This window comes from Pezoporus wallicus, unplaced genomic scaffold, assembly GCF_028554395.1.
Source record: "Pezoporus wallicus isolate ANWC-B61680 ecotype Strahan unplaced genomic scaffold, APGP_CSIRO_Pwel_v1 contig_4191, whole genome shotgun sequence".
Taxonomy (NCBI): domain Eukaryota; kingdom Metazoa; phylum Chordata; class Aves; order Psittaciformes; family Psittacidae; genus Pezoporus; species Pezoporus wallicus.
The window spans coordinates 7,374,520-7,396,864 of NW_026641383.1; the positions used below are offsets into that span (position 1 = coordinate 7,374,520).

Genomic DNA, 22,345 nt, shown 5'->3' on the forward strand with positions numbered 1-22,345 from the left:
ATATGGGGATAGAGCTCATGACAGCAGTCAGGATGCATTCAAATGGTCAGAAACAAGACTGTGAAGTTGGTTTCAGCTCTTTTTCCGCTTGATCAGCTGGTGGTCACTCACAGACTTTACCACTGTGGTATTTTATGGAGCAGTTCAAGAGGAAGACCTAAGGCCAAGAATCACAGGTAGCACAGATCATGAATATAGAAGCCTGGAGCTGGATTGATGTCTGAAAGTTCTCTTGCTCCCTTTACCACAAAGCTGGGTAGCCATTTAAATTAGCCTGAACTGGTCTGTCTAAAGCTGTCTGTCTGTGTAAACAGCAGATTAGAAGCATTGTATAAAGGCATTGAAGTCATGCTTGAAATGGGGCAGTTATTGCATAAGGATGTCATTAGTGAGTCAAGTAATTCTTTCCTAGATTCAGTAGTAACACACTGCTTCTCACAAAGCAGTGGGGTGTAAAACAGTAGCAAGTGATAAATGCTACTTTTCAATAGTTTGCAAGACATTTGTGGAGTATATTCCCAAAGCTTGTCTATATGGTTTAATTTAATGTCTGCTATCAGCTTACTCTGCTCAGCACTGTAAATCACATCTGTGGTGATAACTTAGACTGCTGTAGTTTGAATTGTGTCTGCTGCATCACAGTTTAGTCCTCAGCGATGTACTTTACACAGACTTATAACCATAGTGGTTGCCCTGTACTTTAAAATCACTCTGAACTGACAAAGTGCCCTGTCTGACTGAAACTTTGGATTGCTCCAACTCTTGTCTTTTTTAGTAAGAGAGTTTCTACAAAGATGCAGGTATTTAAAACCACCATAAAATATGTCAATATTATTGGGTGTATGTAAGCACAACAGCCACACCACTTTCAGGTTCATGAAAGAACAGATTACTGCTGGTTTAGGGCTCCCAGGGCTCCCAAGATCAGCAAGTTCCTGATCCCTTCCATGTCTTATCACTGCCTCTGTAAATTAGCAGAGATTCATCACTGGGAGAACAGATTGGGGTGGGTGGGTTAAGCTTGTGTATTTGCTAAAGAACCATATGGATCATTACAAGGTGTGCAAAGAGGAAAAGCTACATTTATCAGGAATTAAATTAACATACTTCGCAGGAAGGTCTTTGGTATTGACTATGGCAAAAGCTCCATTTTGTGAACACTTTGAAAGTGTTTCTGAAGAAGCCAAATGATAGAATAAGAAAAAGGATAGATAAATGTAACCCTTCACTACTAAGTCGTCTAAATAAAGAGCTCAGCCTATGCCATCAGGTCTTTCTCCACTGGAAGTAACTTTCCAGGTTGATTTTCTGAAGGCATAGCTGTATAGAGGGTATAGAAGTATAGATGCGGTGAGAAATGCCTAGCATCTGTGCACCCCACGCAGCAGTTACACCTCTGAGCTACATGACATGGCTGTGGATGACCATTTCCAACTAGAGGAAGAGGGGCAGGGAAGCACAGGGTCTTGCAGCTGAAGAAGCAGAGCAAAGCCCAGAGCTTGCTTCTATCAGACCCCTTCATGATGCTGATTACAAGTCACTTGGTATGTCTGACCCTTAGTTCCTCACACTCTCAAAATGGGAGTAAGGACATTGTATTCATTAAAGTACATACATTTCATGACAGAAAAATATGCTTGTCACAGGGCAAGACCTGTTAGAATGAGAGTTCAGCCTTAAGGCACTACTGAAATATAGGCAACAACAGTCAGTTTACAGTAAGGTGAACCCCATCCTTTCCAAAGAGCCAGCCCCCAAACCTGCTGCATGACCCACAGCTCCAGCTCCAACTGTAACATGCCTTTCACAGGGTTTTCTTTCTATACTTCCTTTTCATTTTGGAGGTTCCCACTGATTAATGCAACTGCTTTGGAGCTCATTCATTCAGAACGCATTGGGGAATTATTACTTCACGCTGGCCAAACAATTCAGTGATTTGTTTACAGAGAATCTGTGCTAAATAGCTGGCCTGTTGTCATGACCCTTCACCCACATCTTGCCATAGTGCTTACCAGAATGTCATGTAGGAATAAACTCAGCAGCATTGAACGGGTGCCTCCTAAGAGCAGTTAGTGTGAGGAGAAAGAGGAATTCCATATCATGTACAGTAAGCGAAGCTGTTTGACAAACAGCCCTTGCTTGTGGATGAATGAGTGGTTTACACTAGCGTTCACCACTCCATAGCCTTATGAAACACAAATAGCTACAAGCAAATGTTCTTGCATAACTGCCTATGTACGCTCCAATACAATACATCATAAAGGAATAAAGACTGGAGCCAGCTCTTCACAAAGCCCATTCCTGCTTCTGTAGATCACTTTTTTCATTGTGCTATCATTTGTCTGCTGAATTATCGTGCTTAAAATCATGCCAGTTTTCAGTGAACAAACAGTGGTAAACCACAAATGTTTGCAGATTCTGATGCTGTAAGGAGTAGATTTAGATTGGGGTGATTAAAGCAAGTTTCCTTTACCAAAAGGATCTGGTAGATAACCCCAAACTCTCCTCCTCTCCTCAAATAAATACAGCCTCTTGCAACCACAGTCTTTCCTACACTGAATCTCTTCAGCAGGTATCATGTTTCCGAAGGAGCCGAGCGGTTCTTGCAGGAGAAGGGATCTGCAGCCCAGCTAAAGGGCTGTAAATTTCCATTGCCCAGCCTGCTCCTCATTGTGTGCCACAGGCTGGCCTGACCTTTCCACAGTGCAGCCCCTGTCTTTGTGCCGTGTTCATGTGCATTCCAGCAGCCCTCGGTGCTCCCAGCACACGGTTACAACCGGAGGACGAGGAAAGTCCGTAAGACAAAAAGAGAAAGAATTCCAATAGGAGATGAAACGTGGGAGGGGCTTTGCTGCACAGTTCCTGCTGCAAATAAATGAGACCCTGATCCAGCTTCCCGTGAGATTTGTGTTGCAGTTCCTATAAACCAAGGAGATTCAAGCTCTTTGCCAGATACTTTGTCATAATCACAGAGCATGCTGAGAACGTGCATCTTTGGAGTCAAATCTCTTCCCTTAACTGGCACGTGGATCTGTGATTGATTTTGCAAATTAGGGCCCCAAATATAGAGCCATGTGCTGAAGGGAGCAGAAATGTCTTAAATCCACAAATCTGTTTCTTCATAACCCCCCATGTTTTAAGACAACTTTAGAAGGAAGGATACACGCACTTGTCCCTAAGGATACACACACTTGTCCCTTTCCTACCACCCAACCTTTGCTTTTGGTATGTGGAAGATCCAGCTCCTACTCGCTATCCTGTCAGACCCCCAGGGAGAGCAGGCAGTGTCTGCTTGGTTGTGTTATTAGCCCCCCCATACACAGAGGGGAGGCAGAAGAGGGGCAGAGCCATGGGAACAGCAGGGCTGCACCCACTGTTCAGACCATGCAGTCTGCTTTGCTCTGAAGTCAAAACTAGGAGAATCAGATGCCTGCTTTGAACAATGCTCATTCCTTTATCACCCTTTCCTTCTCTTCCCTTCTAACATGAGCCTTCCTCAAAGGGCTGGACCATGTGCTAAGCTCCTTTTAGCTTGTAGGAGCAGCAAGCAGCCTGTCTCTGAGTTAGCTGGGCTTTAAAATCCAGCCATCTGCTCCCTGTTGTCCTGGAACATCCCAGGCATGTGAAGGACCTGGCTGTAAAAGCAGTACCAGAAGCCATGAGGTCAAAGGAGGAGCTTGGGATCACTTTTTTGGACTGCTGGTAAGGGCAGGGCTGCGCAGTCAGTACAGAAGGTGGTAAAACACACAAAACACAGGTTTCATGCAGTGGGTTGGGGAAGTTTCCCTCCTAATATGCACAATCTCAAGGAAGACATGAGACTGAGAAGGGTTTGATGCAAGATTTGGGGAGGCTGTCCCTAGCTTGTTAGACCCTAGAGACTCAGCCATTGTAATGCTTAGGTTTAATGACAGTAGGAATATAACACATTTTATTGCCTTACCACATCCAGTGTTCTGCCTCCACTGTGCTTTCAGATACAAAACACAATCCCAAGAGATTAACTCCATTTGATTTCAGTACAGCAGTGAATATTTTACTCACAGGGAACAACAGCATAAGACTTCTTGGAATCCGAGGCTCTACCATCCCTTCTCTGGTCAGCAGAACTCCCTTAGGATGAACAGCGCCTACCAAAGCCCAGATGGTTATGTCCATGGTGGAACCATTGCTTCCAGAACAACTTCCCTATTTATTAGTGATCCACAATAATTAATGGACTCTCCCAAAACAAAGCATTCCCATAAAGCCCGGAACTACTCTCTCCCTTTGAGTGCTCTCACCAATGCAAAACCAGGAGCACCTCCATCTGTTTGATCCCCTTTCTGAAATCTGGTCCAGTATTTGGTGGTTGGGCATTACACTGCACCACCATGTGAGGTGGGAGCATAGCTCCCTTTTCTCTGTTTTACTGATCCTCAGAGGCCCTATAGCCTCAGGAAGTCTGTACTCACAGATGATGCTGTTCTAAGGGCATATTTTTCCACTGACACTGATTTCTATGATTAATTCTGAGATTAATTCTTAGATTCTATGATTAATTCTTACACCAGTATTATCCTATAACCTCTCCTCCCAAAGAGCACTTAACTTGTCTTTTAACCTTGTCACTAAATGATAGGACGTATTAAGATCCACTGTAACTGGCTCTTCATAGCCTTCTGCAGTACCCTAGCTGGCCTTCATCATGCTAGTCACCTTTACAGAACCACAGAATGGTTTGGGTTGGAAAGGACCTTAAGATCATCCAGTTCAAACCCCCTGTGCTGTGGGCAGGGACATCTCACACTAAACCATGTCACCCAAGGCTCTGTCCAACCTGGCCTTGAACACTGCCAGGGATGGAACATTCACAGCCTCCCTGGGCAATCCATTCCAGTGCCTCACCACCCTCACAGTAAAGAACTTCTTCCTTATACCTAACCTGAACTTCCCCTGTTTAAATTTGAGCCCATCACCCCTTGTCCTATCACTACAGTCCCTGATGAAAAGTCCCTCTCCAGCATCCTTGAGTACCTCCCCAGCACCATTGGATACCCTGCCAATACAAAATAAGCTGTGTGCTGACATATCTGGGTCAGGAATTGGCAGTTGTTGCTTCTTTTCTTGTCTCAACAAAAAGAAAGCCTGCTATGTGTCAGGAATCCTTCTGCAGATGTTTTTACAGCAGTAGCAGACCTTGCGACCCTGCTGCTGGGATTAATGAGAACCTGCCAGTTCCTGTATCAAAGCCTCTCTACAGACAGGTACCACTTTTACATCCCTTTGCTAAAAAAGGAAGACCCATCACTGAAAAAATGAAGTAAAAGATGCCATCAGAAAACAAGGACTTGAGGGTAGGGTTAAATGTGAACATAAAAGCAATACATTTACCAACACATTGTCTTGAAATGGATGGACTTGCTAGAAGCATCCTACCTACAGTTATTTAGTGTTCAGACAGTGCAACTCAGTAGTGCCTGGACTGGAAGGAGCCCAGGTCCTACCACAAAGATGTTAGCAGCTGGCCCTGTCAGCAGGCTACATTGTGAGCCACCTTGTACCTCTGAAAGTATACATGGGGGGTTCTGTCTGGGTTCTGTTGGATAGTTATTCTTTTTGGGAATACAAAACTTAGTCAGCAAAGCTTTCAAGATATGCCTACCCAGAAGGAAGGATCAGAAGAAGGTACCTAGCAGAAGACAACCTCTGTCTCTTCATTCCTGGAATTCCAGCAAGATGGTCTAAGGATAAGTCCTGCTTTAATTCCTGGCTTTTTTAATACTACCAAAACCACTATCAAGCCACCTAAGTTGGGGGCACATGCAATAACACCCCATACAGTAAGGAATTAAGGCATTTCACTCAGAAGGAAACTTGGTCCATGCTGTGTTAAATATATGTACTTACTAACATATGTACACATAGGGTATATAAGCTGGAGGGGGACTTTTGCCAATCATATCATAGAATCAAAGAATAGAATCATAGAACAGTTAGGGTTGGAAAGGACCTTAAGATCATCCAGTTCCAACCCCCTTCCATGGGCAGGGACACCTCACACTAAACCATGTCACCCAAGGCTTCGTCCAACCTGGCCTTGAACACCACCAGGGATGGAGCATTCCCATCTTCCCTGGGCAGCCCATTCCAGTGCCTCACCACCCTCACAGTAAAAAACTTCTTCCTTATATCCAATCTAAACTTCCCCTGTTTACGTTTTAACCCGTTACCTCTTGTCCTATCACTACAGCCCCTAGTGAAGAGTCCCTCTCCAGCACCTTTGTAGGCCCCCTTCAGATACTGGAAGGCTGCTCTGAGGTCTTCACACAGCCGTCTCTTCCATGACAGCAAGACTGAAATGTGGAGGAACAGAAAATACTTTTGTAATTTAAGAAGAAGAAACACAATAACTAGTGAAAAAGCACTCTCCATCTGACATGAGTTCCCTGGAAACTAGGTAAAGAATGGTTCCTGTTAAACTAGAGGGTCTTTTCTTGCAACGAATAGGTGCACGTGTACTGTGCAGGTATGTGTAAATCCACAGAATTAGACTGAGCTGCATGCCCTTTGAAACTCAGGCCAGCAACACCCTTGTGTAAGTATGTTGAAAACCACTACTTGCAAATAATTGTGATTTTCTTGTATCTACAAGAGAAGGTTTGTATAAACCTGCACATTTTGGATCACCTATAGCTGTTTTCTCCCAGTTTGCTGCACTAAGCCAAGAACTCCTGAACTAAAATGTTCATAGTTAAAGCATCTTGATTCTTCCTCTGCTCCAGTGTAACTGCAGAGATCGCAGACAAGCATGTTTAGTATGTTAAAGAAGGTGAAAGTTTGCTTCAAAACTAGGAAGTGGGTTTGAACTTGCCCAGAGAAAAAGCACATTCTTCTCTTCCAGCAATACAAAGTAGGTTAGATGGAGATTTCTGCCCAAACTGCTGTCTGTAATACTTCTCAGTGCAGTGAATCTAACCCAGATTTATAGCCTTTTATGTATTACAAAAAGGAGAAGAGTATTAAGAAAAGCCATTAAAGAGGGGATAAGAAGGAAGGTAGGAATTAGGAGTTTCGTGACAGAAGTGAGATGTGTCAGAGTCCTACTGGAAATACAGTGTCAGCCCTGCTACTGCTTGAAGTTGGGGCCATGGAGCTGCAGCATTCTTAGATACAATTTGATATCTTCTCCCCTAACATATCTAATATCCTTACTAGCAAATTGCAGTGGACTTTGAAGGGAAAATATACACAGACAAGAAGAGTTGTACATAGAAACGAGAATGTTGGAACCCAACTGACTTGAAACAAGTTACATGGGCAATTATACACTTGAATGAGTCATTGCTCTGATTATAGTAGCTATAATGTCACAACAATTACCTGTTTTGTTTTCCCCCCATGAAAATTCATGTTAACTGTGCACTTGCTGTAGTTCATTTTCCCAGGCAGAGCAATCTGTCACAAAGAAGCAAAGATGACTCTTTTGGGCATCCACCTGCAAGAAAGCAAAAATGGAAAAGCTGAATATTTTAATACCTTTCTCCATCACAGCATTCAATCCACATTTCCATGCTTAGATAAAATCCTGCCCTGCTGAAATCAATACTATTTTTGCTTAAATTGCTATTTAGGCTTTAAAGTGCAATCTAACATCAACTGATTTACTGTGTAATTTTTGTTCCTGTGTTTGTAGCAGGTAATGTGTTTCTATTAATACATAGATATGCATTTAGGTAATTCCATATTAACTAGAACTTGAAGGATTTGAATCTTCTGCCCCTCCAACTTTTCAAATTAGTGCAGTTAGATCAACTATAATTTGTACCAAAACCAGCTGTGAAATACATTATTTGCTGGTTACACAGTATTTTTTAATCAACAAAGCTAAAAGCTGTTTGCAAGTGAGGTAAATACATATCTTATGGACAGGGTAAACTGAAGCAATATGAAGGGAAGTGTTTTACTAGAAGCAGACCCAGAGCTTCCACATTTCCAGGCTACACTCCATCTGAAATTGAGTCTTTGCTCATGTAAGCAAGTGACTATCTGGACCCCTGAACATGATACTGAAGCATATAATTATCTGATTTGTAAAGTTTGGGGGTTTACTTACCACTAATTCTTTCTTGGATTGACTCCCTTTGTACAGAACCATAACTAGAGGGACACTGGAGCATCTGTGGATCCCCTGTTTATGCCCTTGAGAGATAAATAAGTAAAAACCAACAATGAAAGGAACAAAGCTCATTGCAGAGTGATATTTATAACCAGAATATACACAAGAAGTATTACACAGAGTGATAACCCTGATGATAATGAAACAAGTAAGAACTGAATGAGGCATCTGAGCTTTATAAAAATCACAGGAAACACAATAGCCTATTATTAGGCTGTAGGATACAAAGAGGTTTCAGCTAAAAGGCCTTATGTAACACTGCACTGTGCTATAGTGAAGGTCTCCCCATCCTGACAGGCTTACCACTGACATAAACATCAGAGAAAATCCATAAGGGAGAATGTGGGGGGGGTTAAATACTCTATTACAAATAAAAGTGAGAATGGAATATATTGTAATTATGATTAGTATAGAAAGATCTGACTTCCTCTAACATGTCTAGACAAACCATGTTCACATGCACAGCACAGTCCACTCCACACCAGCAACTTTGGCCATTAAATTCTGTTAGAATACAACTGACCCGCCTGTAAGAAACATTTCCAGTCTCTATGAGAACGGGCATAAAGAAGTTGCCTGGCATGGTTGGGAAGGCAGGGGTGGGAAAAAGATTCATGTACTAATTCAAACTTTCCATTATCGTGTTTACTGCTATTTAGCACTTAATACAGAGAAGACATAATAATGAAATACATGCTATTTATGGTGAGTTTCCTTCTTTTATCACACAGTACCTACACTTTAAAGACACAAGTCAGGCTCTGAACTGCAATGCAGATCCTATCCAGACCAGTAGATGGCACAAACCATTTATTTCACTATATTCATCACAATATTTATTGTAATGTCACAGAATCAGAGAATCACCTATTCACATAGTGTTGTTATACATCCCTCTAACCTAAAAGCAGTCAATCTTAAAACACTATAATATTTAAATAGTGTGTTCTAAAAACCACATTAAAATAATATATAGCATTGGAAAAATCTATTATACACATGCCAATAGCAAATAATCCTATGATAAAGTTAGGAAATACATAGATTCAACATTTTGTTTTAAGCTTCTTGTATACTTGTAACAACTGGTTACAAATACCAAGTAGAAGTTGTTCAACACTGCAAAATTGAATCCAACATGAAAAGGCCCCACAGTGTTAGATGCAAGCTATAAACCTGGTGGTGAAACTTAACTTTGCCAGGTAAATCTATGACAATGAAATGCCAGGAAACACAATTACGGAAATATCTTGTGCCTTAGAAAGTAACAGAAAGTAGAAGTACCACGACTCAGGTTAGACTCACAAGGGAGAAAGCAACACTTTATTTTAGAACAAGATTGAAAAGAAACAGAAAATAATCAAACCTTTAAAGCAAGTTTGACAAGGAAAAACCCAAGAGCTCTAAATATTTGCCTAAAGCAAAAAAACCCTAATAGCTTACAACCAATCTTCCAATAGCATCTATGAAATGCACATCCTTTCAGTGCCGAGTCAAACAGACATACCCAGCATATAAGAGGTTTTAAAGGCCAAAAACGCCTAAATATTTGCAACTGAATCAGTTTGTCTACAGGCATACTTCAGAGCATACTTCTGTAAATCATTTATGACGGAGACAGTTGTGAGTTATCAGGTTCTACAGAGCATCTTTCTAAACAACCAGAAATATAGGCACTACATATAGATAAATTGGGTTCATCATTTCAAGAATACACACTCCTGAAACATAGCAGTTGTTTGCTTGCTATTACAAAGCTGTTGGAAAACCTTAGTTCTTGGAAAGAAAAGGGAACAAAGGAAGTGAATGACACTGAAATACAGCATAGGGGAAATCTCTCTTGTGTTCTTGCAAAGCATGATGGTGCTCTTGTACAATACTGACAGAGTTCTTGGAATACTACAGAAAGAAAGAATCAAGCTACCCAACTCCATTTCTTAAGTTCCAAAGATAACCTATAGCTACATAATTATAGGATTTAATGAGACTTAATTTTAGATTTTCAAAGAAATATTATGACATCATGTCACTTTACAGGGCAAACCACTTCTTTTTATAGCTGTTAATCACTGCAGAAGCACATATTAAAAGTTGAGCAATCATAGGGTAAATTATGCTCGTATCTGTTGGTCAAATTACAGCTTAATAACATGAGAAAAACGGTAAATAACACAAACAGTTTCATTATTTTAATAGCAACTAATTTACCAAATAATTATGAAAAATAAAGCAGCAGCCAGGTCTAATGGGCTGGGATACAGAAGCAGGAATGTTTTCCTCCACTAAGTCACAAACTCCTGAACTAAAAAGTTCAAAGTAAGAGCATCTTGATTATTCCTCTAATCCAGAACAACTGCAGGCAAAGCCTCAGGTAGTGCTTGACTCTCCAGCCCTCAGGAGATCTACTGATCATGCAGATCAGTTCAAGAGGTTGATCTGAAAGGAAAACTGATTTGGTTTCTACTGTCACGTGCTGGCTAGATCCACTGCAAGGGGAGAATAGGGAATATGCAGCCAGCAGTGGAAGTGCTTTTCCACACAAACCCTAGTTATAGCAGATTAGGTGTAAAGTCCAACTAAGGACTCTGATTAAAAAGTGGGACATTTAGTCTGGGACATTTCACAACAGACTATTTTGAAGGAAATACTTACAATTTTACAGAGAAAACCACAAATAACAGGTATTTGCTCACTGCTGCAAAGAAATAGAATCAGCATAACTAAAGGACTTAATGAAATTCAGTTCCATGTTTCCAAAGCTATAGTATGATAACACCATTTTGTAGGGTGAATATCCTAGGTTTGTGACAGGAATGGATAGCTGGGCTGTTAGCCTTAATTCCTGAACAGCACAGGCAGCCACAAAGCATTTCCAGGTTGAAGTGGACAGCAGTAATATGGTCAACAGTCACAGGAGACAATTTCCCACTTGTCACTAACAACCATCAGGCTCTAAATTCACTGATCTCAGCTTACCTGGCAGTACATATTTGACCCTCATGACCTACTCCTGTTGCATTAGCTTGAACACGTGATGGGGTGTTTCTGCCTGCTGCAGGAAGACATGCTATGTTCAGCATAGCAAAATGTTAGTAATAATACATTTGGTCTGGCAGAGTGAACTCGAATAAAGCCCTGCTTAGCATCATGAGTCCGCTCTGGTTTGACTCAGTCCTAGGTGCACTAAAACCAGCTTTATTGTCCTGTGAAGCCACGGTTCATTCAAATCCCCCTCTCAAAGCAGGCTGCAGGCAAGCACATGTTGCTCAACAGTGCCTTTTGAAAGTCATACACCTTCAAATTGACTGATCCAATCTCATGTCAAGTAATGGTCCTCTGAAGATATGCCAGAGGATTTGGTTTACCTGTTGGTGTAGCTTTTGAGAGCCAGCAACTCTTGCTCAGCTGGTTTCTGAAAATACAGAAGAAAAGGACAGGACACTGTATTTCTCTGGAAATGGAGCTTGATGCTCCATTGTCAAAGTCTAGACTACATGTGGTGGTAGCAAATAGCACAGATACATTCTTTGTACACAAAGCTTTTTAAGTCCTTGCCTTCTGCACATCTCCACCTTCTCATTGCACGTCTCCACCTTCTTGTTGCACATCTCCACCTTCTCATTGCACATCATCTTAAAACTCAACAAAGGCAGCACAGACTCAGTGAAATGTAACTGCTCCTCCTCTGAAGAGCTGCTTTGCTGAGGAAGGCAATTTGAAGGCAGCCTTCACAATTTCGATCATCCCACAAAGGGCTGAGGAGGGAATCAGAGACATCAGGAAGTTAATGGGCAGCTGAAGCAGAAGCGTCTATCTCCAGGACATACGAATTCATCCTGACTGTATCTCCACCTAACTCACAGTTTCTCTAACACATTCTGCTGAGGTGAGCTGCAGTGGTGTATACCTGCTACTGGAGTTGTTTATAGTAACTCACCTCATTTTGATTTAAACGGATTAGCAAATGATCATAGAAAAAGCTTAGTTGGCAGCTCTGAAAAAAAGTAGTACCAGGGATTAGCAATGTCTTTAAGTGACATGTAACAGTACTGATAGGGCTGCATGGTGGAAACAGACCACAGTCACTGTACTTGCCCTCTAGATAAGAGAAATTTGTATCCTGCTGAGTAAACTGTCTGTGTTCCACTCTGCAGAAGCAGAAGTTACCTGGTGTTGAGGTTCTGCTTCTCACAAGGTGTCCTGTCAGTGGTGATCTCCTGACGCTGACAGAAAGCAGAGCATACAAAAAGACAAACCGGGTATCTTCAGGAGTCAACTAAAAGGAAAGCAGTAGCATGGGACATTTCTCCAATGACTGCACCAAGAGGGTATCTTTGTATCTCATGAAGGATGACCATATAAACCCAGAAATGAACTGATGATGGATAACCTTGTCACACTACTGAGAGAAATCCCGGCCCAAAAGCAGTTGGTGGAAAACTGTCTTTGAGCTCTGGTAGCACAAATGTGAGATCAGGTGTGACAGCAGATCTCATTCTATTAGGACCAGATTACTTTCTGGCTAATCCCATCTCCCCACAACTTCTGAGACAAGAAGATTCAGTGGATTTCTCCTTAAATTACACACATGGGATATAGTAATGCCTTTGCTAAGGCTACACTGTGATTGTAAGCCCACATGCACAGGACAGGCTTGGAACTTCATGGGACATGAATTTTACCCTAACACGGTTGACAGAGTACTGAACTGTAAAACAACAGCATACTTAACATTGGTGTACAAACACTCAACTTTTATTTCAAAGAGCAATTTGTAATTTCACATTGGTAGTAATCTGAGGGTAGACTTGTGGTAGGTGAACCTCTATAAACCAGAAATTCTGGTGGCTTTTAACCACACAAAGAGGCAAATGGGAAAAGATTTGTTCAAAGTTCAGATCCCATGGTCTCTAAAGAAGAGGGAAAGGGATGGATCAGAAACAGACCAAGAAGTTTAACTCAGCAGGAGATAGGAGGAGGATCTACAAGTGAAATTGCTCTTTGGCAATGAGTGTTGCTAAAATGGAAAGCACAAAGTACTGGCTGACAAAAAGAATAATGATGGTTAGAGTTACAAGTGTTTCAGAAACAAGGTAGAGCTGAACAGTAAAATACCCCTGTTACTGGGTATTTCCTTATATACCTGGCTGACCATTCCCCTCCAGGCTACAGAAACCTATACAGGAACATTTGGTGGAAAGTTTTCTTCCAGTACAAGTAACATAACACTGTACTTCCAAAATATCACTAAAAACGTCTGTATTAACAAAGGGAGCATGAAGAGCATTACAAAGATAAGGTAGTAAAATAGGAAGCACTGTGACAGAAATAGGAGGCATTTTGAGTTTGCAGGCTGGTCAGCAGCAAGTTCCAAGGACTTTCCAAGGTCCTCCATTTTATTTTCTGAAGGAACAAAAGTCACAGCATTTATAGTTGTTCAGCCTGGAGAAGAAAAGGCTGCATGGAGACCTCAGAGCAGCCTTCCAGTATTTGAAGGGGGCCTACAAGGATGCTGGGGAGGGACTCTTCACTAGGGACTGTAGTGATAGGACAAAGGATAATGGGCCAAAACTGAAACAGGGGAAGTTGAGGTTGGATATAAGGAAGAAATTCTTTACTGTAAGGGTGATGAGGCACTGGAATGGGTTGCCCAGGGAGGTTGTGAATGCTCCATCCCTGGCAGCGTTCAAGGCCAGGTTGGACAGAGCCTTGGGTGACATGGTTTAGTGTGAGGTGTCCCTGCCCATGGCAGGGGGGTTGGAACTGGATGATCTTAAGGTCCTTTCCAACCCTAACTATTCTATGATTCTATGATAGTTGATGAAATTAGGTTCCTTGGGTCAGAGACTACTATTCAAAGGGTTTTTCTGTAGTCAAGGAAGGGAAACAAATGCCATACTTCAGTATTTTAGCAACTCTTGCCACAGAGACAATTTATTATCTCAGAACAATGAGCAGAAATACAAAATGAAATTAACTCTATTGATAAATGCTGGGTACAATCTCCAGAGAGGAAAAAAAACCCAACCCAAACCCAGAACAAAAACTGCTCCTTTGGAGCCTTGTCAGCTTCTCTGAACTATGCTGATTGTAGTGATAGGACAAGAGGTAATGGGTTCAAACTTGGACAGGGGAAGTTCAAGTTAGGTATAAGGAACAAGTTCTTTACCGTGAGGGTGGTGAGGCACTGGAACAGGTTGCCCAAAGAAGTGGTGAATGCTCCATCCCTGGCAGTGTTCAAGGACAGGCTGGATAGAGCCTCGGGTGACATGGTCTAGTGTGAGGCATCCCTGCTCATGGAAGGGGGATTGGAACTGGATGATCTTAAAGTCCTTTCCAGCCCTAACTATTCTATGATTCTATGATTCTATGAATGCCTTCCAAGGCTGCGATCTCACCTGTTGTGACAGTCATCTTCTAGCTAACATGTGACTTCACAGTTTCAGGTCAAAGATATTTCCTCTGCAAACATGGGGAACCCAACATTCAGACTTCTCAACTCTCACTTTGTGTGAATGTTGTGAGACTTCTTTCCTACATTATTTTCAGACTGGGTAATTTTCTGGGGAGATAGCATCATCTTTGGCTTTGTGGGGGTGCACTGTCCCTTGAACTGCTAAAACTGATGGTACCTTCTTAGTGAAAACTTTAAGTAGTATAGCTCAGAGGTAGAAACACTTTTTTTCCTCCCCTCTTGTGGGTAGCTACTGCAAAGCTACAATTAACCTCAATTAATAGGAAGAGTAAACCTTATACAAAGAATATGCTGTTCAGGTGCTCTTAATGAGAGCAGCACTTGGCACTGTTTAATCTGTCTATAACAGGGAGCTCTACTGAGGTGAAAATTAGTGGCTAAAGCTTAATCCAAGAGGAAAGTAGGGTGTTTTTCCTCCCATATAAAATGCAATTCTTCTAATAGAAGTTACCTAGAAAAGTGAAGAGTCTATTTGGACTCTGAGTGCATCAACAGGCCTGAATTGCCCTGAACAGCCTCATCTGAGACCCCAACCCACACACACTGTGCTCTGACCCATTTAAACTCAGGCTGAAGCCCTTAGTCCTTTCCTGAGCTGTGTAGGTAGGTCTGTGCATGGTCTTGCCCCTGCTCTCCCCAGCTGAAGTGGACTTCCCTGACTCCTGACCTCCAGCCTGTCTCATCACACGTTTGTGTCCTTTCTGATGCAGTCATCACATTTCTGATGATCACTGGGCTGCACCCAGACTCTGTCAGTGTCACCAATCTCATCTAGCTACTGGGAAACTGATGTTCTGCAAATGTTACCTTAGAACAATCAGGAGCTTTTTCACTGCTCTCCCTGTTCCTTCCTCCTATTAAAATAAGAAGTATGTGAAGTACCAACTTTCACTCTACCTACATTCCCTAAAGAGAATCATTTCACTAAAGATAAAAAAAGAGGGAGAAATGACCAAATCTGTACAGAACTGTCCCCCTTACAGTTTCTACTGTATTAAGATTTACATTTCCAAGTAATGAAATTTCCCTCACATGAATCCCTTGAGATACATTTTATATTCCACACACAAGAACTATTTCCTATTGGCTTTCTCAATGCTGGCCCAGTTCTAGTAACCTCTTGTGGACTATGGAAAATCCAGCATTCTCTGCATGGCATTTGTATCAATTCTCTATCACATACACCAGCAATATTTACCTATACAGTTTAATCTTTATGCCACCAATCCAGGCTGCTAAGCATTTCCATCTACTAATGAGTTTTTAAATAATGGTGTTGCCCAAAGAATATGTTGGACAATGCACTGAGAAAATAAAAACACTTCCCTAAAGTCAAAGAATTTTAACTTGTGAATTTTAGGTGTTTTTTTTTTAACTCAAAACCTCCCTGTGTATCTGAAATGACTTTATTTGTATTTGTATGTCAGTTGGTTTTTTAGTTGTAGCCTTTTGAGGGGAGTTATAGTGCATTATATTTCAATAGTAGCACAGTATGAAGGAAGAAGGGCAAACATCACTACCTGCTCAGATGGTTGTTGACCTGGGAATGTCCTCATTTGATCTAAACAGGCAGGTACAGCAGAAGATCTGAGTAAGAGTTTGGGTAGAGTAAGGGTTTAAGTGAAGTAAAAAGCTTCAAAAGCAAGAGAATACATTTTATTGCCTTATTCCCCCTTAGGCTTTTGTATTCCAAACTCATGGATTTATACAGTTTAAGTCATTATAAACCTGCACTGCTGAAAGGCAATTCTGTCACCCCCTTCTTCCCACTTAATCATAGCTACATGCCCATCTCTACTGGAAAAAATGCTTTCTACAGCCTCAGTGATCCATATCCAGGGTAAAACTAATCACTTTTGTCAGGTTAGATTTCAGTGCTAGCTGAAAGCGTATGTGAAACTATGGCCTCATTAATCAGTGAATTTTCTCTAATTACCAGAAGTCACAAGGGATGACCCTGCTACTGCAACATTTCACAGCTTCCATTCCCAAACCTGATGGGCTGTGTTCTCCCCTTTCATCGAGCTTGTGACCCAAATACCAGCACACATGAAAAAATTCCTGTCACCCTTGAGACCCAGTTTGTACCTGCAATGGTCCCTGGCTCACAAATTACTGCTGTAATGCATAGCATTAAGTTCTTGATAGAAATCTCTCACCTGATTCTGCAGACTTTGACTCACGTGCACCTTGTTCCACCCAGTGTCAGGAGGTAGAGGAAGATGTAGTGTCAGGCTGGGAAGATTCAAACAAATCCTTCCTCCAGGCCCTGCTTGTAAAGCTGTTCCCTGATCTCCACCACAGGCAACACGGCGTCAGCCAAGGAGATGTCTTTGTTTGCCACTTTGAAAAGCTGTTCCATTCAGGATTTCAGAAATTGGAATCCTTTCATTCCAGCTAAACTAGACAGCTTGGCTTGTGTTTCTGTGACAAGCTATTAATCTCTCCCATAGAGGACAAGCATACATGTTGGAGAGAAGAAAAGCTTTGCTTCTGGACTACTTCTGAAATAACACACAGCTTTTACAAGCTCTTATCACCACCCCAGCAGAGCAGGACTAACAATAGCACATTTTCTTCTGGAACAATTTATTGTATCCCTCTTTTTTTGCGCTTTCCAAAAAGCAACTAAACTATTCTAAAAGGTTATAGACTATAACACTTATTTAAAGTAGATGAAACATTTTAGTCTTCCCATTATCTATTTCCATGAGAAAATCTCCACTCTTTCCCTTGAGTTCCCCTTTTGTGAGCAGTCTAGACTACCATAATAGATTTGACTATAATTTTTATGACATAACTCTGAAAACCAGACTGTCATAGAATTTGGTTGTTGGAAAAATTCTGCTCTGAATAAGATAGGACAATGTGTGGCTTTAAAAAAAATAAATCATGAACTCCTCTATTGTTGGTTTGCTTTCAGAGTTGATTTCTCAGTCTAGAAAAGCTAAAACCACTAAATGTATTTCAGGTTGTGCCAAATACAGCAGTATTCATAGGAACATTTCCTTTTCCTACACTTCCTCATGTGCATAGGGAAGTAGTGGAACTCCTCATGCAAGTAAAAATAGAATTTGGCCATAATTCACTATTCATAGAATCATAGAATGGTTTGGGTAGGAAAGGACCTTAAGATCTAGTTCCAATCCCTCCACCATGGCAGGGATGCCTCACACTAGACCATGTCACCCAAGGCTCTGTCCAACCTGGCCTTGAACACTGCCAGGGATGGGACAGCTTGCCCCAGTGGCTCACCACCCTCACAGTAAAGAACTTCTTCCTTATATCTAACCTGAACTTCCCCTGTTTCAGTTTGAACCCATCACCCCTTGTCCTATCACTACAGTCCCTAATGAAGAGTCCCTCCCCAGCCTCCTTGTCGACGCCCTTCCTATATTGGAAGGTGCTCCGAGGTCTCCACACAGCTTCTCTTCTCCAGGCTGAACAGCTATTCCAAATGATAGTAAAGTGATCATCCCAAACCAAGATGAAATACAAACTGTAGTCACCAGTTCACCAAGCTCTATGTACTGCCAGTCAGAAACTGCTAAAAATTCTGAAGTAAAAGTACTTTTCTCATTCTTTCTCACTCTTTACTCCTACAAGCAGGACACATTTCCTGCTGCTCTGAGCAATGAGCTCTAAGAAATATTTGGAAAGAAATTCATTAATGGCCATGGTACTACTACAGTATTTACTGAAGGGCTCCTCACTGTGCCTCTCAACTAGCCAGGACAGACAGGCTTACACAACACACTACAGTTCTGTATTAAAAATAAGGTTGCTTTAGATGTGGTTTCTGCTGAGTACCTTTATATTAAACTATTTTGGGTGTTATTTTGACCTCCTCCACAATTCAACCTTCTGGACTACTTCTTGGTACAGTTGGAAAGGATAAAAAACTTGTTAGTGGTAAGTGTTAAATGGAACGGAGATTGCTGCTAATGAATTATTGACCACACTTGAGTGATCTATTGAGGATCACATGAAGGATACCCTTCTCCCCTTAAGGTTTATGAATCTATTACAAATATTAACATTACATGCTAATTATTTTCATGTGGGGAAACATGAAACTGGGATGAATATCTCTGCTGGAAGAGGAAGTAGCATCTCTATTTAACCATGGATTTTATGGAGTATTTTACCAAACTCATAGAACCCCTCTACCAAAAAAAAAAAAATCACTAAAAAAATCATTATTCTGCAATAACTGCAACCTTGCTCAGCTGAAACAATCCACATAAAATAATTGTCCAACTTCTTGCAACCTTAAAACTAGCAATTTTAAACAAAGCAAAACACTTAGCAGATGAAAAGTGCAATTTTATTTCATGTACACTGCCCTAGAAATCCTTTTTCAGTTTTGTAGGTTGTATGCTGACATGCGACTTAGAACTGAGATTCAGAACCAAAAGTCCTTTTCCACTTACAATCTAGGACATATTAGATAGATTTGGGTTTAAGGCTAATTGCTATTAGGTGACACTTTGCTAAATCACTATATTTCCTTCCTATAGCTGCAGTTGCAAAGGCCAGTATTTTATTTTTTAAGGCAAGACTAAGAAGTTTGACTTAATCAAAACTATAAAAAGGCTTCTCAGAAATAACTTGTCCAACAGATGGGTCAGAAAAAGTTGCCTTCATATAAAATCCTGGAAGGGGAAAAAGAATCTAACTAGAGACCCTGCAAATACACTGATGTTCCAACCAGGTTTGTAATGAGGTTAAAACAGTTAAAGGCACACCAGGTTTGCATCTGTACAACACTGTCACACTGCGATAATCCAGGCTTGCATTCTGCTCCAGACAGTTCACTGGAACACTTACAGCAGAACACATGCTTCTCATTACCAATTTTCTCTGCACAGGCAGTTCTTAAGACCTGCATTTCCCAAATTAGTGAAATCTAATTCCATGGTAAGAAAACACATCCAGGCATCTTTCCTGCAGTTCCGTAAGGAAAGAGGCAATTATAAACAGCCTGTCCATCAAGGTGCATGCATTGGCCATCTGTAGCTGCTAGCACCTTCTTGCGCAAGTCGCATTTTGGGAAGTAACTGGAGTTATTTTGGCAATGGTTGCTTCCAGGGAGAAGTGAAGTTCTCCCTGTTAACTTTTGACTTTGAAGGTGTCACTGACATCCCCCTTGGAAGTGTGGTGACCTCTGTCACAAAAGGGATGTGCGGCGGTTTCTGTTGCAGTACTGTTAACCAGTCGTAGCAAGAGGTTCACACAGTGTCTCCTTCTCTTTAATTCATTCTTTGGAGGACTTGAACTCTTCTTGCTCACAAACCACCCTACACCAATAGCAAGCTTCTGCTTTCCAAAGGTTCTGAAAGGTTGTATCTTTTCCTTCTGGTAGAGCTGTACCTTGTCCTTAGCTACCATCACTGACAATGGAGGAGTCTCATCTACCACGTAACTGTGCACTTAACCGCCTCTAACCTACTGCTTTTTTAGAGCAGGAAATTCCCAAGAATTTCAGGCCCACAACACCTCCATTTGCTTTGGGGTAGGATGATTTTGCTCTGTGTCCTTTTTAGACTGGGATGACAAGTTCCTCATTCTATCCTGCCTACAAAATAAATTGCTTCTTGGTACCCTGGACACATAGCAACACGGCTTGCAGGGATATTCCCTTAAACTAAAGCTGTCCAGAGGATTCTCACAAGGGAAAAAGGATTCTAAGAATAGAAATTCTGCTTCTTTCTTAGTCCTAATTCTCCCTTCAGAGTGGAAAATGGCAGCCACAAAGGAGCGTGACCAAAGACCAAGTTTAGTCACAGGTATGACAGAAAAAAGGCATTTAAAATACGTAGCATTTTAAAAATATAGCTTGCCAAAGGCTGAACATTAATTTATGGTGAACTAAAAAAGAGGATTGAAAAGACAGTAAGGCTTACAACAGAAAAAACATCTCTAAATCAAGGAGCTGACTGTGAAAACCTGGAAGAAAACAAAAATCAAGAGCTTTAATGAACTGGACCAAATTGCTTACACATTAATCATTTACAGCACATAGAATCCGGAAGCTACAAACTTGTCCTTAAAAAACTTGGGGAGAATGTTAGAGCTTTTACTTTACACAGAATGCCATTTGCCTAAAACCAAAAGCTGCAGTTTCCTACAAGCTGCTTCATAATATCACCTCTCCAAGAAAAGCCTAAATAGTAATTGGGTTTCTATTCCTTTCCTTTTCCAACATAAAACCCCTTTAGTTTATTGATTTCCAAGATGAGCAAGCGAAAGAAAATTGTTTTGGAATTAGTCCTCTGTTCATCACTTGGGGAATACATTTTTATTTCACAGGCTGTTCAACATAGAACTAGGAAAGTGTCCTGACATAAGGATATCCAAGTTGTATGTATGACAGCATGAAAGGTAAAACCAATGCATTTAAAACATGTGGAACTGCCTACGGGCAGTTTAGAATTTAGGCTTGGCTGTAATACTGTCACTGCACTGAGATAAATCAAAGATACACACCACTCTCACTTGGAGGTAGAACCTGTATTTTATCCTGATATCAGTCACATTAATACCCTTGCATTCATATTCTGTAATCCACAAGCCCAGTTACAGAAAGATGCAAAAGACTGACTTTCCAGAAGGGGTGTTACTGTTATCTCTGGATATAAAGTGGTGGGGTTTTTTTCAGATATCCCTCTCTGGTGGCAGTTTAAATCAGATTAGTGACTGAAAGACACATATGGTGAAACTGAAACAGAGATAACTGGAAAGATTAGCCTAAGGAGATGAAAAATCAGCATTATTAACATCTAAATAAAAATAAAGCACTGTAAAGTTTCCAGGCAAAGTTGTTATATATCCACTGAAATCAAAAAGGACATAGAGCTTCACCAGTTTTGTAAATACCAAGAATTTACTAAAGATACAGCAATGATCTTTGTTCTATCTGTTCTTAAATTGCAATCTGAAGTTATTTTACTTGTTTGAGAGAAAAGATTGTCTCAAAAATGAATTCTACCACATAAGAGCAGGTAATACCCAAATCAATATGTTAACACAAATATTACCTGCTCCATTTAGAAAGTGGACTTCAGGTACAGGCAATTGCCAGAGGCAACTGTAAGACCTAACATTGTGGAAAGTTTATTGGGTAGGATCAAGTCTATGCTGATGACATTGAGAGCACCAAATACTATGGACTATTTTGTCTCAGATTTCCAAAACACCTTTACAACTCTATTCTTATTTTACAACACAAACCCTACTTCCCTGCCTTTTTGTAATCCTTAAGGCACTTTCAAAGTTGCAATAGGTTAGAGCAGAAAACAAGGCTAAGAAATGGTATCAAAAGCAGATAAGCCACCCAACCTCCCACTTTTAGAATCTTTCAAAGCTTACTAGATCTGGTTTAACAGAAGGGTGACACCTTTGGGTTCACCTCCTTACAAGATTTTATTAACATGGCTTTATATTAGTCACTGTGTTAGCAGAACAGCTCTGTCCTGGGGCTTACACCTCAGACTTCATACCAGTTTCCTAACATGGGGCACAGCTGCAGATACTGGAATCATTCATACAGCTTATGTTAAAATTTGGGTAAAGTCTATTATAGTTTAATAGTTCTTGAAGAGCTTAATTTAGTTAAAGAATTATTTAACTTACTAGTATTATATATAAATATTTCTTTCACATTACATACATTATCTCACTGTTTTCACTTGGGTATTTACAAACTGGGC

General features: G+C 40.9%; 1 long non-coding RNA gene across 2 annotated transcripts; it reads right to left on the reverse strand.

Moving 5' to 3' along the window:
• Positions 1-4,057: 4,057 nt before the first annotated feature.
• On the reverse strand, positions 4,058-17,551 carry LOC130606807 (uncharacterized). Of its 2 annotated transcripts, none has more exons than XR_008974058.1 (5): positions 16,793-17,551; positions 8,096-8,181; positions 7,363-7,477; positions 5,069-5,190; positions 4,058-4,188 (listed from the first exon to the last, which is right to left on the reverse strand). It is a non-coding gene; the product is annotated as an uncharacterized LOC130606807 (long non-coding RNA). The 2 variants fall into 2 exon arrangements; XR_008974057.1 differs by having other exon boundaries at positions 5,069-5,289.
• Positions 17,552-22,345: the final 4,794 nt, after the last annotated feature.